The 22,678-nt window shown below is 38.2% G+C and overlaps 2 long non-coding RNA genes across 2 annotated transcripts in view; one reads left to right on the top strand and one right to left on the bottom strand.

The window, feature by feature from the left end:
- Positions 1-980: 980 nt before the first annotated feature.
- LOC141350564 (uncharacterized) lies at positions 981-18,985 on the top strand. Its single transcript, XR_012358630.1, has 3 exons — positions 981-1,199; positions 5,210-5,284; positions 18,174-18,985. It is a non-coding gene; the product is annotated as an uncharacterized lncRNA (long non-coding RNA).
- LOC141350565 (uncharacterized) overlaps positions 11,799-22,678 on the bottom strand; it is a 57,177-nt gene continuing 46,297 nt past the window's right edge. The window contains exon 2 of the long non-coding RNA XR_012358631.1: positions 11,799-12,896. This is a non-coding gene — a long non-coding RNA (uncharacterized lncRNA). The remainder of the gene's footprint in view (positions 12,897-22,678) is intronic.

Raw genomic sequence — 22,678 nt, 5'->3', positions numbered from 1 at the left:
TGAGAAGTAAATGCTTGTTCAAAGGTAAAGTTTTAAATCGCATGCAGAAATGTATCTATAGGAGACAGACAACAGAGAGACATGGCTATCAGGGGATAGTGGGACAGTGTGGACTTATCTCTGACTCTGTAAAGAGAGAGAGAAGAGAGGGGGAGATAAAGAGTGTAAAATCCCAAAGGGTTTCTATGGTCAAGCAGATAATGGAGATGCACATGCATCTTCTGCATTTATGAGCATGTACTATCTGTATTGAATTTTTTTAGTTCAACAGGCTCAAAGTTCTCAGTTTTAAGTTTTAAAGAATTTATTAAGAAGTGTTTATATTGATTTTCATCTTGAAGGAAGACTTTGATATTTAAGGAAGCACAGTGTGTGACATTGTCCAAATCTCTTCTGAAGCTCATGAAGAAGACCATTTGGGAAATAAGATAAAGAGAAACACTCGAGTGTGGGCAAAGAAACATACGAGTCTTAAAGGCAAAATGTGTTGTTTTTAACTTCTAGCAGCACCAAAAATAATAGCAAAAATAATAATGTATAGAATTTGAGCCATTGATCAGAGAAATGACTCCATTTTTATTTAGATGAATAGGAATGCTAACATATACTGCAGGACCTCTGCAGGCCTATTGGTCTTTTCACATTAAGTTAAGACATGAGAATGCATTACCATGATTAACTGAAATATACCAAGGAAATGATTTCTGTAACACTGGAATGAATGAAGTTAATTCAACATCAGAGTCCATCTGCAAGCCCCCACAGAAACTGTGTGCATGCCAGCTCCTAACATGAGATTTCCATGTCTGTTCTCAATTACGCCATTATTTGTATCCCCTGTGACTAAAAACTACGTCAGGGCTAGCTTCAAAAAACAGCCACAGGAACACCATTAAACTTTCATTTGCGGTTGGCTCTTCATTTGAAGTTATAGGAGTTGTGAACGAAAGAAGGTATTTACAAAGAAATAATTTGCATTGTTGGTTAGAAGTTGCACGCCAGATCACCGGAAGTTCTTCTCAGCGGGAGCTCACGTGGCTCAGTTTCAGCGCTCTACACATTATTGCAAATAGTTCTTCACAAAGACTTATACGCTCTGGATATTTGTGCAATATGGGTCAAAGCTGCACTAGAAAAACTTCCTAATACAAGAGTATCATATTTTTGGAGATACTTCGCGATGCCGTGCAGAAACAAAGGTATATTATATACAATGCGCATTCATTAGTGGGAAAATGAATGAGGATTGTTTGAAGCGACAAAAGCATCATTGTGAGAGCAGCAGGTCGTCTCTCTATATAAGTTACATCCTCCGCGGCTCATCTTTCCAAATCTGAAATATAAACCTCACAATACCCTAACTTAACACACACTGTTATGTGTTAAATACACAGATGTTAATGTCGCAGAGACTTATATAGGTTATAAAATGCATAAGATAACGATGTTAATCAAAATTTAAAGATAGAGGGACTATGTGAAAATTCACATACAATTGTTTTGCGAATATAAATTGATATTAAAACGGCTTCTCTGCTTATTGCTTTTAACACAACTCCATCTATTGACAGCATGTAATCCTCATATCAACCGATAGGGGGCAGTCTATCCCATACAATAAACTGCACTGAAACTTTTACAGTACTGAACCAAATCCATTCCCTGCACTATAGCATTAGAAATAAGCTGTATCAAATTTATAGAGAAATAAAAATTATATTATCGAAATTTCAGACATCAGTCTACCTTAATAAATAAAGAAAAATAAAAGCACTCTAACATATCTTATATTTGACGGGCTTTTGTCTTTAATTGTTTTCTGAAATAAATGTTTTTGACGTAATACTTTATGGACTTTGTAGGAGTAGACTAAGACAGAGATATAACTGCAGACGTATCTTTTCTCTCTCTCTCGTTCTCCTTCAAATCTTCTCCTCCTTATCTCTTCATCATTATAGTGTACCCTGAGACGCTTTCCATCCAGTCTAAAGTGATCTGATGTTGTTAAAGTATGTTCCCATTTTGTTTGGGAAGAAAAACATTGCATGCTTCCCTGTAAAAGTCTTTCTTCAACCAGAGCAATACGGCTAAAATGATCTTTGTCCTAGATTTATTCTCTTTTCGTTTTACTTATGAATATGTTTCTGGCTCTGGGTGTGAGAACTGATAGATAACTGGGAAGTGATCTATTTACAGTGTAGTCTTGTTGTAATTACACAAACAAGCCTCTAATTTCAACATAGTAGAAGTCTTTAGTATACAAACTCCACACAGCATGTATTGTCAATGTATTTTATATTTTACTCATAATATCAAAGAGCCTAGTTTCTCCAAAACTTTTTTTGCCAGGGTAAAAACAAGAAAATAGAACAGTCCAGAAAATGTGTCTCACATGTTGCATTTGTATGGACTGCTGATATTTTCTGGAATAGGAAGGGTAGATGGAGATTTGACATTTGTTTGGGTGAGACAGCAAAAGCCAAAGAGACTAACCCCAGAAACACACAAACACACACGCATGCTTCAGAAGATTACGAGCACTAATCTCACTTTATGGCACGCTGCCTTAGGTCGAACACTCACACATTTACTTTCTCTCTGATCTCTTAGTCTCTCTCTCTCTCTCTCTCTCTCTCTCTCTCTCTCTCTCTCTCTCTCCCTCTTAAAGTTGGCCAGGCATCAGATCGCTGTCAGTTCAACTGTAGAGAGTAAATGAGTTCAAGATGAGAATTCTGTGTTTGTAATACGAGTGGGCATACGCACACTTTTAGAAAGACTATGACAATTACACTCTATGCTTTTGTGTTATACAGTGCCTCAAAAAAGCTTTATGTAATCAATTATAGTCTTTGCATTAGCTACAGCAATCTATAAGCAATTACAGAATGATTTACAGAAAATGCAAAATCAAAAAAGTTTTTAAAAAATTATGTAGAGTTTACAACGAAAGAGTTTTTCTGGTAATCAGATGTTTGTGCAACATGTCTTTGGTTAATGTGATCTAAACCTCTTTCCACTTGGATATTAAAGGAATAGTCTACTCATTTTCAATATTAAAATATGTTATTACCTTAACTAAGAATTGTTGATACATCCCTCTATCATCTGTGTGTGTGCACGTAAGCGCTGGAGCGCGCTGCGACGCTTCGATAGCATTTAGCTTAGCCCCATTCATTCAATGGTACCATTTAGAGATAAAGTTAGAAGTGACCAAACACATCAACGTTTTTCCTATTTAAGACGAGTAGTTATACGAGCAAGTTTGGTGGTACAAAATAAAACGTAGCGCTTTTCTAAGCGGATTTAAAAGAGGTACTATATTTTATGGCGTAATAGCACTTTTAGGAGTACTTCGACTCGCCTGAAAAGTCCGCTCCCCTTCTCACTCTCATAATGGGAGAGGGAAGGTGTTACTGCGCCGAGTCGAAGTACTCCCAAAAGTGCTATTACGCCATACAATATAGTTCCTCTTTTAAATCCGCTTAGAAAAGCGCTACGTTTTATTTTGTACCACCAAACTTGCTCGTATAACTACTCGTCTTAAATAGGAAAAACGTTGATGTGTTTGGTCACTTCTAACTTTATCTCTAAATGGTACCATTGAATGAATGGGGCTAAGCTAAGTGCTATCGAAGCGTTGCAGCGCGCTCCAGCGCTTACGTGCACGCACACAGATGATAGAGGGATGTATCAACAATTCTTAGTTAAGGTAATAACATATTTTAATATTGAAAATGAGTAGACTATTCCTTTAACTGTTTTATAGTCACTGCACATAGTCCTAAAATAATTAAGTACATTTTAATCAAAAACTTTAGCACGTTCAAGTCAAAAATCTGAGTTAATTTAACTTAAGCGTATAAAATCTATTAAACTAAAAAAATTCAAGTAAAATGAAAAAAATACCCACAAACCTTTGCGCCGGAATATTTTGATTTTTTTTAAAGAATTTTCACAGAATAAGAACTGATAAGAACTTAAACTACTTAAATTGTTGTTAATAAAATGTCATAAAGATTTAAGCTCTTATATTATTGATGTTGTTTTGTTGGAAATGATAATAATGTGAAGTCTCCGTTCAGGTGATCAGTTTCCTTACATGAACCCTGTTCAGAACATTTTATTGTATTTCTCTCCACAGTACTGACAATGCATGTCAAAAACACAGTTTTGTGTGCGTTTCTGTGGAGAATCAAGTTTATTATTATATGAATTTTGTGTTACAATGCCATTTATAACACTATGAGTAACTAAGTCCTTAGAACTATGTTAAAGAAAATAAAAAACAGTAAATACAATATACCATACATCAGTAAATAAGATTTATTTAATATTTTTAGGACAGAAATGCTTCAATATTTTAATAGAATAATAGACTTTACCTAAACAATTAAAATAAATCTAACTTCTTAAATAAAAATAATTAAGTGACATTTACTTAATTATTTATCCTATTTTTTATGCATTATTAAGTAGATTTTATTTGATTTTAGTAGGTCAAAAAGCAGTCAATTTAACTTTTTAAAATTTTTAAAAGTTCATGCAAATTGTTACAAGGATTTTTTAAAGTAAAATTTACAAGTTTTTTTTGTGTAGTATAGACGGGTGATTTTAGCAATAACCAAAAATATAGTAATTTAAAAAGTCAAAATTATAATTTTTCTTTTATGCCAAAAAAACCACTAGACTATATTGTGTAAAGATCATGTTCCGTTAAGATATTTTGTAGATTTCCTACCGCAAATATATCAAAACATTTATTTTTGTGAGTGGATGCAGTGCTTAGGATTTCAACTGGACAACTTTAAATGTGATTTTTTCAAAATTAAGTTTTTTGCACACTTAGATTCCAGATTTTCAAATAGTTGTATCTCGGCCAAATATCGTCCTATCCTAACAAACCATACATCAATGGAAAGCTTTATTTATTCAGCTTTCAGATCATGTATAAATTGACCCTTATGACTGGTTTTGTGGTCCAGGGTCACATATAATACTTACACACATATAATGATGTGGCTTTTGTGGTATCAGCAGTAAAGCAATGACTGACAGAAGGATTTTCACTGTGTATTCTCAGAGTAAAGTATTAACCAGAATGAACTGCAGACGGTTTTTTTACAGTGGTTGTATAGATGCTGCTTCTATGAAGTGGTTTTAAAAAGGGTTTGCCTTTTCTGTCAATCCCAACTTTTTTTCTAACCCTCAGACTCTAAAAAGGCATCAACACAACGGCCTCAACTTCAAGAGCATCTCAGACTCCAGACCACAACAAAACAAAATTGTGAGTTTTCACACACAGACATACAGTTTACACTGAGGTTGTACAGCAATGTACAAATGATAACCAGTACAGGCATCTGTCTTTCCACAAAGCAATCTGACTTAAAGGGATAGTTCATGCGGGTTGTTACAAATGTGTATTACTTGACTGTTTTTAAAAAATAACAAAAATGATAAGTTTTACTGTATTTAAATTTCAATTTTGAAAGTTTTGAAACAACATGAGGGTGAGTAAATGATGGCAGAATTTAGAAATTTGTTTTTGGACAAGGTCACCACTTAAATTCATAGGAACTGGGAGACAATCATCATAAGGTCCCCATAAAATGCGTTTCGTGCCCATTCCCCCCCTCTCTGTCACACGATTGTAGACACCAGTCCTAGTCACACACCCCCAACCGCAACAATGTCTATGTTTTTAGATAGTTATATAGCTATACATTAAAGACTGACAAAGCCCTAGCGCACACATGCTAGGTCTATTAATGATTCAAAACACATGACACAAGCCCACACACAACTTTCAAACACGCTGATCAGAAACAGTCAAGACACATAGAGGAATAAGCACTTATATACACAGATCAGACCTCATCATGAATACTTTTAATGTGAATCAGCACTGAAGAACGTAACCACAAAGCTGTTAAAGTGAAAAGTGAGAACAAACATCCTAATGCGTTAATCATGAAGCTATGAATGAATCATTAAACTATCATACTCATTCCCTTATTTATTCATTAATCACACCCTTAAAAATAAAAACGCTCCTTTCTTCCTCTTCCAAAAGGTATTGATGTCACTTTTATATTATTGCTTCTCTATGAGGAATCGCTTTATTGTTTCCTTTGGATAAAAGCTAAAAGCTTAAATATAAATGTACTTAAGGCTTTTAAAGATATTTCTTATTCAGACATAAGTCTGAATTTTTAAATATTTTTAATCATTATTTATATATATATACATTAAATATATATATATATTTATTTATTTATTTATTTATTTTTTATAATTAACCATGTTTGCTATCATGTGTCTGCATGTTTACATTTTTTTAAATCATTTTTAATTATGAATATTTTGTAAATTTCCATAAAGTGAAAAAAACAGTTTTGTCAATCGTAGTTTATTTATTTTTGTGTATAATATGCATAAAACGTTTATTTAAAGTAGTGTTTTCACTTTTGTACCAAAATGTGTTTGAGTATTCCTACCGCTTTTCCTCTACAGCACAGCTCACTGTAAAGGCAGCCTGGCGGACCGTTTACACAGCGCTAATGTGCATGAAATAGAGGATTAGGTTTCGAGGTGGGAGGGGAACGGACATCTTAGGGCCCAGTGGCTGCTGTGCCGTGTCCATGTCCCTCATGGGAAGGCTTATCCTAATCGCCCCACTGTCTCACCAGGCCCCCCAGGGCCCCTACACAACACCCAGGGGCCCCAAGTCTTTAATAAAACAGGGTTATGAATGTATTTGTCTTAATGCTCTGATACTAGTGTATGTGGGTGGCAGATAGGAGGGCAGAGGACAGGAGGAGAGGAAGGGGTGGGATGGGGGAGTGTTGCCGCCTTTGAATGGCAAAACAGTGTCCAGTTTAACGGAGCCACTTTAAGCCGATTTTTTCGGGTCACGTTGGCACCAATGAGGGATTAACTTTGTTCACATCAACGCACGATTGAGATCACAACCCTGCTTCACCTTACGTCTCGCGCTGTGCAAAAAAGGGTCCACAGTTGCCCAATTTGTACCAACCATGGAGAGGAATGAATAGGCCATCGTACGCAGGACAAAAAGGAAAATTAGCTCAGTTTTGCTGTTGTTTTTTAGTTCGATCCCTGTCCCCCAGAATTAAGAGTTTTTCCCACAAGGGATCAAACAGATGATGAATGGTTGTGTCTTTTGACTCTTTTCTCTTCCTTGTGTGTCCATCAAAGGAGATGAGCTTGTTCTCACAGGCCATGTTGGAGAGCATTGAGGGCTGTGCCTGAGTATTTGCAACAAACAGGTGGTATAAGTAAAAGTGTTTGTGATCGCCAGCATACAGTCACAGTAAACAGATGTGAGTCTGACAGTCTTTATATGAGCCAATAGCATAAATGGCTTGTCAGTTACTTTCCCACAGTGACACAGTTTCTGCCCTGAGGCACTTTGCACTGAATTGACAGCTTAAAGCATTTTAATTAGTAAAACACAATTAATCATAACAGCCATCGCGTTTTTGTTAGCTTTGCTAGAAAACACATTGTGCCTTTTCTTAGATATCAATGAAGGTTAATATAGAGCCAAAAGACAGTTTCAGCTGAAGTTTCAGCAGTGTCTCACACTGGGCTCAGATGTGACAAGACACTAATGGGGCTTTTCCATTGCATAGTACCCCACGGTTTGGTTTGGTTTAGCTTGGGTCGGGTCAGCTTACTTTTGGGAGCTTTTCCATTAGGTGCAGTACGTGGTACCCGATACTTTTTTCGTACCACCTTGGTTGGGGTTCCAAGCTGATACCAAACATGACGCGAAAACACTGTAGATCACTGATTGGTCTGAGAAAATCGTCACTGCAGCGTCATTGCTATAATGTAAAAGATTAGCTTTACCTCAGTACTAGCTTGCACTGTCTCGAGTAAACCTGTTGTCATCTGTGCTCTGCTTTAAGTTCCCAAACTCCCTTTTAGCGATGAAAAACATCCACAGGTTGAGAATTAGGGACACCAAAACAGTTTTTTCCAGACTTGCAGTTTGTGGCGGAACATTCGCGACGAGCACGTCAGTATTATAAATGCTTAAATGCAACTTCAATGAGGCTCAGCGGAGCGCCGTCGACTGACGCCACAGGTGTTTGAACAGAAACTGTCATGTGAGACTGAGGTAGTGATAAACGCGATGTGCAAGCATCTCTTTGTGGTGGCCAATTTTAATTTTGTGGCGGACTGACAAATAAATAAATGTATGGGAATGTACAACGATGCTCTCACTTGTATGATGTCACAGCAGTAGGCAGCGCAAATATAACGACACGCCTGCGAAGTGATACTAAACTTGATGGAAAAGCGAACCATGCCAAAGTGAGGTGAGCTGACCCGACCCAAACTAAACTAAACCGTGGGGTACTATGGAAAAGCGCCACAAAATTTGCAGTCTACACTCAGATATTTTATATTTGAACTCCAACATTTCTTATTCATTTACTTAAAATGTATACAAGTACCTGTTGTATAGTCTTATAGTTTTACTGTATGTGATTATGCTTGTGAAAATCCAAATCACAAAAAAGTTTGACTAATTTCTACATAAAATCATCCTACATAATGTAAAGAACATTGTGTGGAAAATAACCTTAATATCTTTAATACTATCTCTAATACTGTAAAACCCTGTCAAAGATTGAAATCATACAGAAATTAAGGGTTGAAGTCACATTTTGATGCTCATTATCTCATAACGTTGCTGCCTGATGAAACTCACGTATGTCTAAAACGGTTACTTTTCAGGAAGTGAAAAAAACACTGTATTTCAAAAGCAGTTGAATGTAGCGTTGTCATACTTGGTACGGCATCTTTACATGTAACCAGATTCTTGCCAGTGTAATGATATAATCCACATTTGATCAAAATTGAGTTTAAATGGAAATATGTGCATATTTTACAGTAATTGTGGTCGATACGCGTTCTTCCGATCATTAATTGGAATGGCCAAGTGGCGTTTCATATTGACAGATGAATACGCTCAGTTTATTAAATAGCCTACGTCGTAGTTTATTAAATACGCTTGGTTTATTTAATATTAATTGTAAATTTATTAAATGTCTCTTGCAAACTATGAAGGGACAATGAATCAATACACTGACATGGTAATGCTAGACAGATATTTGGTTTGCACAGTCCTCTACCGTAATTTTGTCACTCCTAGATGTAACGTTACATCTGGCGTCAGGGGGGAAATGTTTACCTCGATGAAGGAAATTCATTGTCTCACCAGGCTATGTTTATTCGGCTATCCAGTGCTGAGCTTTGATGAAACTTCACGAGACGGGCGAGATGCTTCCACAGGGCGGGAGGTACGCGACGTGATTGACAGCTTTGACACCTAATGGATATACGTGAAAATCAGATGACATGATTTCACAACTTTTCATTGGCCATTTAGATATGTGAAGCATACTGTATACGGAAATTAACCTGGACATACAATCCGTCTAAAAATCTGCAAAATGGACATACGTGGTTTTCATCGGACAGTGACGATAATTAGATATGAGACTTTAGCATAGTTTTCAAAGGCAGGTTCACAAATGTCAAACAAATGAACTAAGCTTACCACATTTGTTTACAAATCTTATTAGATACATTTCCATTACACTTCAAATTACACAAATTGAAATTGAAAATGTGCCACATGGAAACGTGCACATTTCGCAAAAACTGCCGAAAAAATTTTTAACGCTCATGGGTGAAGTGTTTTTCAGACAATTCAAAATAGAAAAGTAACGCAAATGTGCCGTGGATACAGTTTTTTTTTCGCATTTACAGGTCACCTGACGTGCGTAAAAGTCACATGATCGTTCTTTAAATATGGTGTGGTATGTTTAGGTGTGTTTAAATTCATGCTGCGTCGCAAGAACCGACAAGCGCATGACATCCAAATACTCCTCTGTATGCTTTCGAATCGCTCTCAAGGTATTTTGATGTCATCCCCTTGTCAGACTGTGGAGCACCATATGTAGTTGAACCGAGGTTCAACCTTCTGATCTCTCTGATGAAGCCAATACAGAAGTAGTCTCAGCCTCAGACGTCACACAGACTGTTGGCTGAACGTCTGATGTTTTCGTACACTTTTCTGGAAACCCTGTGAGAATGTCAAAGTTGTCTTTGATTGGTTGGAAAAAAACGGATTTCCAGGTGACACGAGTGTCGCGATTAGTTTCGGTCCCTGGAAAACAAAGCTCTGACGTTCCATTGAGGAAGAGAATCAGTCGTGTTCACGTGGATAATAATGAGCAGTTATCATTATCTGCTAAACATGGATTCTCAAAAATGTGCAAAGTTCGCAGCATAGACTCTCTAAAAGACGTCCAAGAGTTTTGCTTGAGGCAGTTAGTGGAGTCAAAAAGTTCGGTTCTCCTGAATTGCTTGTATGTGTTAAAAGTGGAGAGATATGCTTCAAACAGATGTTTAACGGGAGCGTCTCCATTGGTGTGGCTGTTGACGAAGTGCACAACGTTGTTCTATGGTGAGTAATGTTGTTTATTTAGATGCTATCCGGTTGCGGCTGGTTATTTCAATAACTGACTTGTTGCCAGCCGGCTCGTTATTGTGGGGAGTCCGAAACGTGACGCTACACGAAACAAATGGTGATTGGTTGTTTGACATGTCAGTCAAACAGCTCGTGGGCGGGCTTTGTCCAGAAAAAGCAGCGAAAAACACCAGACCTTCAGTATTGAAGGTCTGGCTATGTGAGACTAATATAGAAGTGACTTAAACAGCAATTCATCGACTGGCCACTTGAGGCTGGCCCAAAAGGGAGAAAATTCCCATAGACCTCCATGTTAAAATGGCCAACTTTAGAGTAAAAAAATATGTTTACAGCCTGTTACAAAAATAGTTTTTGGTCTGTATAGCTAATTTTGCCTTTCATGACAACTGTGAGGGAGGTGAATGTTTTTGTAACTCATCCGTTTTAATTATATTAAGCCTTAAAGTTCTGCATAATTAAGGGCGTGGCCACCTTAGTGATGGTTGAACTGCCACTGCTGTCGCTAGAATCGAGCAAGGCTGGCATTGTTGCAGCAACCAGCCACCTCAGCTTCACCCACGTCCCGCCTCTTTATCCATTTTTGGTTATCAGCGTGTGATGCGCGGTGACGTGTGGCCAAGATGGCGACGGCAGGCAACGCTTACTTTAAGCTTCAAAAACGATCTTCAGAAACCAATGGGTGATGTCAAGAACACTACGTCCATATTTTTTACAGTTTATGAGTTGAACACACCCGTTGTCATGGTTTTTGTAATGACTTATCACAAGAAAACAAAATGATGTTTTATTCGCATTACATCATGTAATAGAAATACTGTTATTTCGCAATAGTTTTTATTGACATTTAGAAAGCATCTCTAAAGTTTTGCGCAAATATGGCTGGTATTTTAATGTATGCCAACAATAGTCTCATTTGTGTCTGTGTACAGAAAGTGACCACAATAAAAACTACTTTTTTCGAATAGCTGCAGTGCCTAAAGAATGGACTAACCTCTGAGAAGATCCCAGATGACTTATATTTACATTTGTATGGCGGTTAGTATCGTATTTGCCATTTTTTCCTGTCTCCTTCTCACTGTGTTATTATCCATAATAATGAGTAAACAAGCTCTCTGAAAGCAGCGTAATTAATGCTGGCCCCGTCTGCTCCTTTGGGTCTCTCTAATCTAGTTTTCGAACACTCTCATTACAAACAAAATAGTACATGCATAGTTACACACACATAGAAACAAGTGTAGTGCTAGAAGAGATCAGGAGAGAGAGACTATCAGATAGAAAAATGTTTACTCTGTCAGTTTCTCAGCAATGTAAACAGCAAAGGTCAAGTATATTTTACACACGCAACAAAATTATTGCTTACATCGTAACAGAGAAGAGGGTGGAAAAGTGTAGCACAAAATTTTGAACACATTTTGCATTAAAGTGAGAGTAATACAGTGATTGAGAATAAGTGAATCAAAACCAACGCTGAATAAGTGCAGCAAAGAGGCTCCAGCTTTTCATTTAAGCATTTATGTTACATTATGCATTTGGTGGATACTTTCATCCAAATCAACTAACAGTGCATTTAAGGAAAATTTACTGAGCTACATGAACATTGTAATATCTGTGCACTTGTTTTTTCCCTGCATTTTATTGCATTGCTGGTGACTTCAATAGTCTTTAGAAATGGGTATGCATGATGGGCCTTTCAGACAGGATGCGGCAGTCGCGAGTGTAGTTGACAGGAGCACCAAGAACAGAGCGTGAAGCATGCACCCAAAATCATGCCCCTTCCACATGCACGGCTCTTCATGGCAGGTGCCGCTGAAGATACAAATATTTGCAATAAATGCTGCACATAACGCTTCCACAAGAAAAGCAACAGCCGCGCTGCGATTTCGCATACCATGTGAAACGCCCATGATTCAACACTCTGTATTTGCAAGTGCCTTCTAGTCAGAGTCATTGCAATGATTAGCAGCTGTAAAAACTGTCTAGCAGGAACGGTGCTGTAGTTTTTGGGTTAATGACAGAAGGTCATGTGTGGCCCCACAGCTCTGGTAACATTTACACAGGGGCAGTGACCAAACCCTTTAGGCACACACCTGAACACACATACGCACAGAAACAGACAGGATGAGCAGGAATCTGCAGGTGCAGTGGATGAACACAGGGGGCAACAAGAGAAACTTATACATTCATGCATACAAAGTCAGACGGATGTCATGACCTTTGACTCTTGAGGCTCAGAACCCGCAAGCCTGCAGTGGGTGTTGGCAGCTCTGTTTCCTGCCGACTCTAAATTTAGCTCCTCCCTGATTGGTGAATCCAGCAAAGTGGTAACTAGATTAGAATCGTCTCCACAGCTGGGCAGAGAAGAACACTGTTGTGTCCGTGGGAACAAAAAAGAAGAAAGACGGAAGTAAGATATAGAAACATACATAGAAATAAGACGACGGGTATATTATTCATTATGTCACAGTTAGGTAAACTGGAAAACCATTGAGGTTGCCATTCACACCATCACTGGAACCACAAATTACAGAGTGACTGACAATCGAGGGAGCAAACAAGGACAGCACAGATCAATGTGAACAATATGCTTGTAAAAAGTGCTTTTATATGCAACAGTTATGTACTGTAACCCAGTTTGTGAAAACACAGATAAAGTCATTTTTGTGATTTACTGTAAAGAACATTATGTGGAAATATAACCTTGGTATCTTGACTGAGTAAGGTCATGTCAAAGATTGAAATCAATCTGAAATCAATGAGTTAAAACAAACTTTGATGCTCTAAATCTCAGATTTAGATTATAAGACTTAAGCCTGAATATCACAGACATGGTCACATATTATTGCTTAAGTAGTAGGTTTACAGCATAGATACTTAGATACAGTGTGTCTAAACAGTTTATTTGGAAGTTAAAGGGGCGGTTTCACGGACAGGGGTTAAGTCTAGTTCCAGTCTAAAATGCATGTTTGTATCGTCTGAACTGAAAACAGCTTGCACTGACAAATCTTAACACACATAAACCCTGTCCGGGAAACTGGCCCATAATGTAGTAACCTAATTCTATAGAACAAACCTGTTGTTGATTTTGTATATTTAGGTGCGGGATTAATAAGTAATGCACACAGTCCGTCGATTATTATTGCAAAACAGCATTGTATTAGCTAAGGTTTTTATTGAACAGGGAATTTTTTTCATTAAGTCAAATTAACATTTTTGACAACAGAATGCTGCAACTGACCAATCAGCATGAAGTATTCTACATGAAATAATACTGTTGTATGCTTTAGTATTGGTTACAGTAAACCATAGTAAATAGTAGTATACTTTGGTATATTATTGGATTATAATACAGGGCTGTCAAATGCTTTATTCTGATTGGTTAAGAAATGTTCCAAAGGTATGCATTATTTTTTTTAAAACGCACACTTAACCGATCAAATGTCTTAAAGGGGACATTTCACAAGCCTTTTTTTAAGATGTAAAATAAATCTTTGGTGTCTCCAGAGTACTTATGTGAAGTTTTAACTTAAAATAATATTTATTATACAACAGTTCTTTCTGGTTCTCGAATCTGATTGGCTAAGAGCTATTCGATATTGTACTGATAATGGCACAGTAACCGCTTCACCTTTCGTATCATTCCGCCACCTACTCGTCATTTTAGTATTAGTGAATGAATGGAGGTTCTTATTAGGCTCATCTCTGACAGCACAGACGCGCTGTTTTTAAACACTTTCCGTGTGTCTCATTAGTTCACTAGCTCGTGAATCAGTCTGTGAATCCCAATCGGAAGTACTTATCCCGTCAAAGATCAGCGCTCTTGGATGTAACTTTAAGTGGAGTATTGTCACATCGTGTGGACGATTAACACTTGGAAAAAGGAATAAAAACAATTAATTCTCTGAAGCGATCTCTCTCCTCAGAACGCGAAAACACCGTGGAACTGCAAGGTAAGCACTGCAGCTTTTAAATTGGACAATTGATAATTTATTTTATCCTGACGTGACTATTAAAACACGTTATGAGATATCGCCACTGATATATTTATAAGCAGCATGCAAAAACATCTGTGAAAATCTGTTTTATATAGTACTGACAAGAACAAAGCCTAATAATAAGCGAGTGCTCGTATCGTGTTAAGATTAAATGGGAAAGCAACGTTATATAAATATAGTTTTATTAACTTTTACCTCGCGCCAAAACAATAACAACACAAAATATGAATAAGAAAACAAGTTATAGTTTAATGACACCAAATACTGCTGATTTGATCTCAATTTTGACCATCAAACACAGACCGCGGGCCAACACCAGAGCCAGGGAATCCCTGTCACAGATGTAGCCCAGATAGGGCGGTGGTCAGCGGGGCGAGTGAACCCTGACGTCCGCTCATTGCTCTGGATCTCGAGTAGCGAATCTTGCTAAGCAGACATTCAAACTGGCGCTATCTTTACTAATCCACTTCATTTGAATATTGTACATATATATTCTCGACTTAACTAATCTTAAAACTACACTTTGTGACCAAGAAATTGTTATATTTAAAAACGGCAAATCCATTATTATGATATTCAAAACAGCCGAAAGTGTTACCTGTAATTCTGGCCTTCAAATCCGTGGCGGAAGAAAGTAGTTCCCAAACAAAGAGGCTTTTAAAATTACTCCGTTGTTGTTTTCTAGTTTTCGTTTTTCAAACGTGTGCCGTCGAACTGTTGTATAAAAGCAATATCGCTCTCGGAGTCGTGTGATATAGCTCTATATCATCACGGCTGTGATTAGGCCAGAGGCACAAGCTATATCACACTCCTACTCGAGCGATATTGCTTAATTATAGCATGTTAAAATTCCTACTTTCTAGGTGTGAGCAAAAATGTGCCGTTTTGGGTGTGTCCTTTTAAATGCAAATGAGCTGATCTCTGCACTAAATGGTAGTGTCCTGGTTGGATAGTGCAGATTAAGGGGCGATATTATCCCCTTCTGACATCACGGGGGGAGCCAAATTTCAATGACCTATTTTTTTTTTGCAGAGAATGATTTACCAAAACAAGTTACTGGGTTGATCTTTTTCACATTTTCTAGGTTGATAGAAGCACTGGGGACCCAATTATAGCACTTAAACATGGAAAAGTCCGATTTTCATAATATGTACCCTTTAAAATAACCACCAGAGCAATGTCTTAGCAATGTCTGTGGTAGCCATGGTAGAAGTGGAATAATTGACTTCGGCTTGCGTGTTGGGTGTGCATTATTTTCAAATAATTCAACGGCCCATTGTCAATTATTCCTTGCATGTACTAAACAGTCCCTCCAGAAAAACACGATTATACGATTGCATGATTTCATGCATAATCAGCCAAAGTCCGCATATTTATGTGTAGGCAGCATTTTTTAAATACGCCGCACTTTTGCCGCATAAATTGCAGATTTCTGCTCGCAAAATATCCAGAGCTTGGATGATTTCATAATCCTCGCATTTTCGTAGCATAAAGTCATATACAGTCTTGTTCAAAATAATAGCAGTACAATGTGACTAACCAGAATAATCAAGGTTTTTAGTATATTTTTTATTGCTACGTGGCAAACAAGTTACCAGTAGGTTCAGTAGATTCTCAGAAAACAAACAAGACCCAGCATTCATGATATGCACGTTCTTAAGGCTGTGCAATTGGGCAATTAGTTGAAAGGGGTGTGTTCAAAAAAATAGCAGTGTCTACCTTTGACTGTACAAACTCAAAACTATTTTGTACAAACATTTTTTTTCTGGGATTTAGCAATCCTGTGAATCACTAAACTAATATTTAGTTGTATGACCACAGTTTTTTAAAACTGCTTGACATATGTGTGGCATGGAGTCAACCAACTTGTGGCACCTCTCAGCTGTTATTCCACTCCATGATTCTTTAACAACATTCCACAATTTATTCACATTTCTTGGTTTTGCTTCAGAAACAGCATTCTTGATATCACCCCACAAGTTCTCAATTGGATTAAGGTCTGGAGATTGGGCTGGCCACTCCATAACATTAATTTTGTTGGTTTGGAACCAAGACTTTGCCCGTTTACTAGTGTGTTTTGGGTCATTGTCTTGTTGAAACAACCATTTCAAGGGCATGTCCTCTTCAGCATAGGGCAACATGACCTCTTCAAGTATTTTAACATATGCAAACTGATCCATGATCCCTGGCATGCGATAAATAGGCCCAACACCATAGTAGGAGAAACATGCCCATATCATGATGCTTGCACCTCCATGCTTCACTGTCTTCACTGTGTACTGTGGCTTGAATTCAGAGTTTTGGGGTCGTCTCACAAACTGCCTGTGGCCCTTGGACCCAAAAAGAAAAATTTTACTCTCATCAGTCCACAAAATGTTCCTCCATTTCTCTTTAGGCCAGTTGATGTGTTCTTTGGCAAATTGTAACCTCTTCTGCACATGCCTTTTTTTTAACAGATGGACTTTGCGGGGGATTGTTGAAAATAGATTAGCTTCACACAGACGTCTTCTAACTGTCACAGTACTTACAGGTAACTCCAGACTGTCTTTGATCATCCTGGAGGTGATCTTGGCTGAGCCTTTGCCATTCTGGTTATTCTTCTATCCATTTTGATGGTTGTCTTCCATTTTCTTCCACGTCTCTCTGGTTTTGCTCTCCATTTTAAGGCATTGGAGATCATTTTAGCTGAACAGCCTATCATTTTTTGCACCTCTTTATAGGTTTTCCCCTCTCCAATCAACTTTTTAATCAAAGTACGCTGTTCTTCTGAACAATGTCTTGAACGACCCATTTTCCTCAGCTTTCAAATGCATGTTCAACAAGTGTTGGTTTCATCCTTAAATAGGGGCCACCTGATTCACACCTGTTTCTTCACAAAATTGATGACCTCAGTGATTAAATGCCACACTGCTATTTTTTTGAACACACCCCTCTAAACCAATCGCCCAACTGCACAGCCCCAAGAGCGTGCACACCATGAACGCTGGGTCTTGTTTGTTTTCTGAGAATCTACTGAACCTACTGGTAACTTGTTTGCCACGTAGCAATAAAAAATATACTAAAAACCTTGATTATTCTGGTTAGTCACATTGTACTGCTATTATTTTGAACAAGACTGTATATCTTAGCAGAAAGTAAAAAATTTTTGTATTTACTTCACACATGCGCAGCCATATCCCCTGTTGTCATGGGAATGTTAGGAAGTGACATAATTACGCGACGTGAACATCAATGCAACAGCTGCAAACAGTTTTTGCAAGTTCCCGCAATTTTGGCAAGTCCCCGCAATTTCATTGCATAAATATCCCATTGCATAAAATATTCCATCGTATTTTTAAAGAAAACGTTCCGCAAGATCAAGGATTTTTGCCCGCAACAATCACAAAAAAACCCTGGAAAGACTAACTATATTAACTAAAGTATATAGTAAGTTGATGAACTGTAATAAATCCTGTACTGTAATAAACTTTAATGTTTACTACAAAACATTACAGCATCTAGGAATTGGACTACATAGTATACAAACACTGCTGTATAATAAAGTATTTTAGCATTTGGGATTCGAGAGAGATATTTTAAAATGAGCTTTTATAAGTTAACTTCAATATTGTTTTAACATGTTACTTATGTCCTTTTCTTCTCTTTTGCAGATTCTGAGTTGACAGGTCTCCACTGGCACGAGCGAGGTGAATGGCAGTCTTTGCAAGTCCACCTGTGAGTGTTTCTGAAGAGAGAATGGACGACACAAGAGGGGTGGGTGGTCACTGTGCTACTCGGTTTGTGTGGGTGAGCGTGTGTGTGCGCGTCTTGGTGAGCCGGCTCCCATGCTTGGTTAAAATCACCTAATTTTTCACTTGAGTGGCTCTCTTTGGGCACCCCCCTCCCAGCGACCCCTTCAGAGTAAAATTCCTCTAGTGAGTGTTAGGACTGCACTCCTGGTGCCCCCCCACTCCCCTCGCACACACCGAGGGGCATTGAAAATGCATTAACACCAAATCAATGGAAAACACTGGAAAAAAGGCAAAAAGAGAGAGGAGGAAAAAAATCTCCTTAGCAACATAATCTAGATGGCCTCATGAAAAGAAGAGGGGAGAGTGAAAAGGGGGGAAAGAAATGTGGAACGAGGTGGGGGTGGCTGAACGTTTAGTGGAGGATAAGAGACTGAACGCTGAGAGGTCTTGGACACAGACAGCGACAAAATGAAGAATTAACACAAGAGAAACTGTTCCTATTTACCACCAGGGCAAAAGCGACTATATTAACACCCTCCCATTAGGGGGTGGGTAGGGGGGTGCGGTGGTTGTATAGACCACTGAAACTCTCTAGTAATGTCCCTTGGGAACGAGGAAAGTCAAGAAGAATTGATAATTAGATATTCATGTTTTTTTAAACATCATAGACTGTACAAAAAATTCCTTGTTGCACTTAAATTTTTATGCAAATAAAATTGAATTAGCTTTAAGGATTAGTCAATTTTCTTTAAAAAATCCAGATAATTTACTCACCAACATGTCATCCAAAATGTTGATGTCTTTCTTTCTTCAGTCAAGAAGAAATTATGTTTTTTTAGGAAAACATTCCATGATTTTTTTCACGGACTTTAATGGACCCCAACACTTAACAGTTTTAATGCAGTTTAAAATTGCAGTTTCAAAGGACTCTAAATGATCCCAAACGAGGCATAAGGGTCTTGTCTAGCGAAACGATTGTCATTTTTGGCAAGAAAAATTAAAAATATGCACTTTTAAACCACAACTTCTCATCTATCTCCGGTCCTGTGACGTGCCAGCGCAACCTCATGCAATATGTCATCACGTCAAGAGTTTGCGGATGACATACCGAAACTATGCCCTGGTGTTTACAAGTGTGGAGAAAGAGGACCGTTCCGACGTTGTTGTATGTGGAATGATACTAATTAATGTCTTTGTGTCAATTTATTGTTTTAAATGGTCTGCAAATGTGCGTTTCATATATGTAACACGTGACCTTTCCACGGCATTACGCAATTACGAGAGGTCACGCTGGCGCGTCACAGGACTGGAGATAGACGAGAAGTTGTGGTTTAAAAGTGCATATTTTTATTTTTATTGTCAAAAATGACAATTGTTTTGATAGATTAGACCCTTATGCATCGTTTGGGATCTTTTAGAGTCCTTTGAAACTGCAATTTTAAACTGCATTACGTGTTGGTGTCCATTAAAGTCCATTAAAATGAAAAAAATCCATGAATGTTTTCCTCAAAAAACATAATTTCTTCTCGACTGAACAAAGAAAGACATCATCATCTTGGATGACATGGTGGTATGCAAATTATCTGGATTTTTTAAAGAAATTGGACTAATCCTTTAAGACATGAGTCTCCAATGTGGTGACCGCGGCCATCAGGAGTCTGTTAGGTGCCCGCCAAAGCACATTCTACTAATAGCCTCAATTGTAAAATGTATTTATTACATATTTTTTATATAAGCTTGGCTTGGGAGACACCTGGCTTAAGATATTTCAACGTTTTTATTTCATCAGGTTACATTTATTTAACTTGTTGTTGCATGGTGTCCACTACAGTAAATGGTTTTTAAAAGCAATTTTTAATTAAAAATTATACCCATCACGAGTTTGACAGTTACCCATACTTCTGTAGAAATGTACTCCGTATTTGTCATTGTGTTTTGAAATGACAATAGTGTTATGCATGTCTGATGTGGTGATGCACATTTAGGATATTTACCAAACTGTATGATTTCCCTTTAAGATTTAATAATAGACGTGTTAGAGGGTTAAAAACAACAGTGCTTTGACTAGCCAAAAGACCAGACAGTGAGTGTGAGAGAGACCTCAGGAAGATCCATTATTTTTAATGAGGCTCAGCAATAAAGAATTATATACACAGAAAAGGAAGGATGTGTTCTGCGAATGCGAGAACTTCCGATTCAGTTAGTTTAGTGTTGGACACTGGTTACCAGTCTCTATGTAAATGACCTTTAACCTCTACTACATGATCAGGTCAATGGTGGGAGGGTTAGACTTAATTAGGAGGTCATTAAAACCTGCCCTCCGCACGCCATCAGCTTTATAACTGCCCACACACAAACCCACAGCTGACCCAATGCAGTAATGAGGCAGAAGAATACCCAAGCTGATTGGTCAGGAAATGGGCTGGAGTCTCAGTATAGAGCATACGTGCCCATCAGATGAATATCAGTTAGTGAAGATACATTTGATGATTAATGAATCTGAAATGGAATAACACTATTCAGTAATGAAGTAACTTCATGTAATTGATTGATCAAGTGGGATCATTCAAATCATGCTCCAAAATTTGGAATCATATTTTTACTGACATATTTTCCTGATGGAAATCTGGAGCGTTTGGGACATTATTTTCCAGGCAGCATTAAATTGCAGTATAAAAATACTCCCATGCATCGGAGCCGATAGTGTAGTGGGCAGTGCTCCGACGTGTGGTGCTTTCGCACTTTTTCCCTGCTCGTGGTCATTTGCCGATCCATATGCCTCTCTCCTCCCTGTACTTTCCTGTTTCCTTTCCTTACTTACTGTTAAATAAAGGCAAATTGGCAAAAAAAAAAACTTGGAAAAAAAACTCCCACGCTCTTATGCTAAGTTCAAGTATACTTAAATGAAAATTAAATCTGCATGTTTAGAAGGTTCTTGCCCTCTGAAAATGCATAAATATTAAGATGATACTTATGTACACAAAAATGATCTATTAATAATGGACACGTAAAAAAAAATGCTGTATTAATATGCATGCCAGGCCAGTTGGCAGTGTCACATAATGTCTAAACCATAACATGACACCACCACTTTCACAGATTCGTGTTTTTGTAGTTTACATGGAAATGATAACAAACTTTTTCAACTTTGTGTTTTCGTGTAAATGAACAGCTAAAACACGCAAAAAGTTTAAATTTTAGTTTAAAATGTCATTTAAATGTTAAATGTAATACACTCAAGGTTGGCAAAGTTTAAGGTAAAACTTGGTTTACTGTAAAACCTAGCAATGAGGTAAAGACTACCCAACATCACTCATGTCAGACAGGAGTCTGCTGCTAAGAAGGTCTTTTTAAAGACAGAAAGATTAAGATAAAACTAGAGCGACTGAATGAGAAAGAGAGAATAAGTGAGAGCCGACAGCTCTAACTACAGAGGCATTAACAAAAACGGTACAAAGGCAAAAAGGACAGAGAAAGAGAGCGAGAGAAAGGCCAGAGGTTAGCCGAGACAGAGAGAGATGGAAAAACAGCAAGAGAGACAAGGCGTAAAAGAAGGAGAAAAGAGAGCGATATAAAGAGCGACTGATGTAGATAAACAGTGAAGAAAAGGAGAGAAAGAGAGATTAATAAAGAGGGAGAAGTGGAGAAAAATAGAAACTAAAGGAGAAAGCAGGGCCTCCAGTGACTCTCTTTGTCCCAATCGGCGATTTCACACCGACACAAAGGGCTCGGTGGACGTTTCATCCTTTTATTAACGTTTCTCTGGCGTTTATTCAGCGTTATTCTGTGACGTTATGAAGTCAGTCCCATTCAGGGCACATTATAAATCACCTCCGTCGCTGCAGAGCGTGGCCAATCGGCCAATTACGCAGTGTGGCCGCCCCTGAACACGCAGGACAATGGCATCACAAGGCCAATAAACAAGCCCCTAATAGGACGGCGGGGAAAACGCGCCCAAAACAGGCCCCAACCGCCCGCCGCACGCACGTATTCCATCATCCCCATGCCCTCACATTTCCTCCCGCTAATGCTAGCACGCACACACACAGCTGCAGAGGGAGAGAGAGGGCAGAAGGGTATTAGTGGCACAGAGAGAGAAAAATGACCCGGCGCTAGCGCGCTATGCGAACCCCCCCGCGTGGCCCTTTTCATGCTGGAGGCCAGAACAAAAGCATACTGTTGCCATACTGTGACGTTCACGCTAGCCAGTTAGCACAGCTGCAAGAGCTCACCTTAGCGCTAGCAACTATTGTTGGCCTGGTTTAGAGCCTCTTCCATCCATCTTCTGGACTGGATGAGACAAATGCAAAAGGAGAGAGTTACAGAGGGAGTTCGGGAGAGAAAGTGACTGGGTGATGCAGCTGCAAAATGAATAAAAGGGGAAGGTGAAAAGGGGAAAACTAGAGAGAAAGAGAGAGGTGTCA

The sequence above is a fragment of the Misgurnus anguillicaudatus genome, chromosome 18, assembly GCF_027580225.2.
Source record: "Misgurnus anguillicaudatus chromosome 18, ASM2758022v2, whole genome shotgun sequence".
NCBI lineage: Eukaryota > Metazoa > Chordata > Actinopteri > Cypriniformes > Cobitidae > Misgurnus > Misgurnus anguillicaudatus.
The sequence above is the reverse complement of the archived record's forward strand: the minus strand, read 5'-3'. Positions and strand labels throughout refer to the sequence as shown.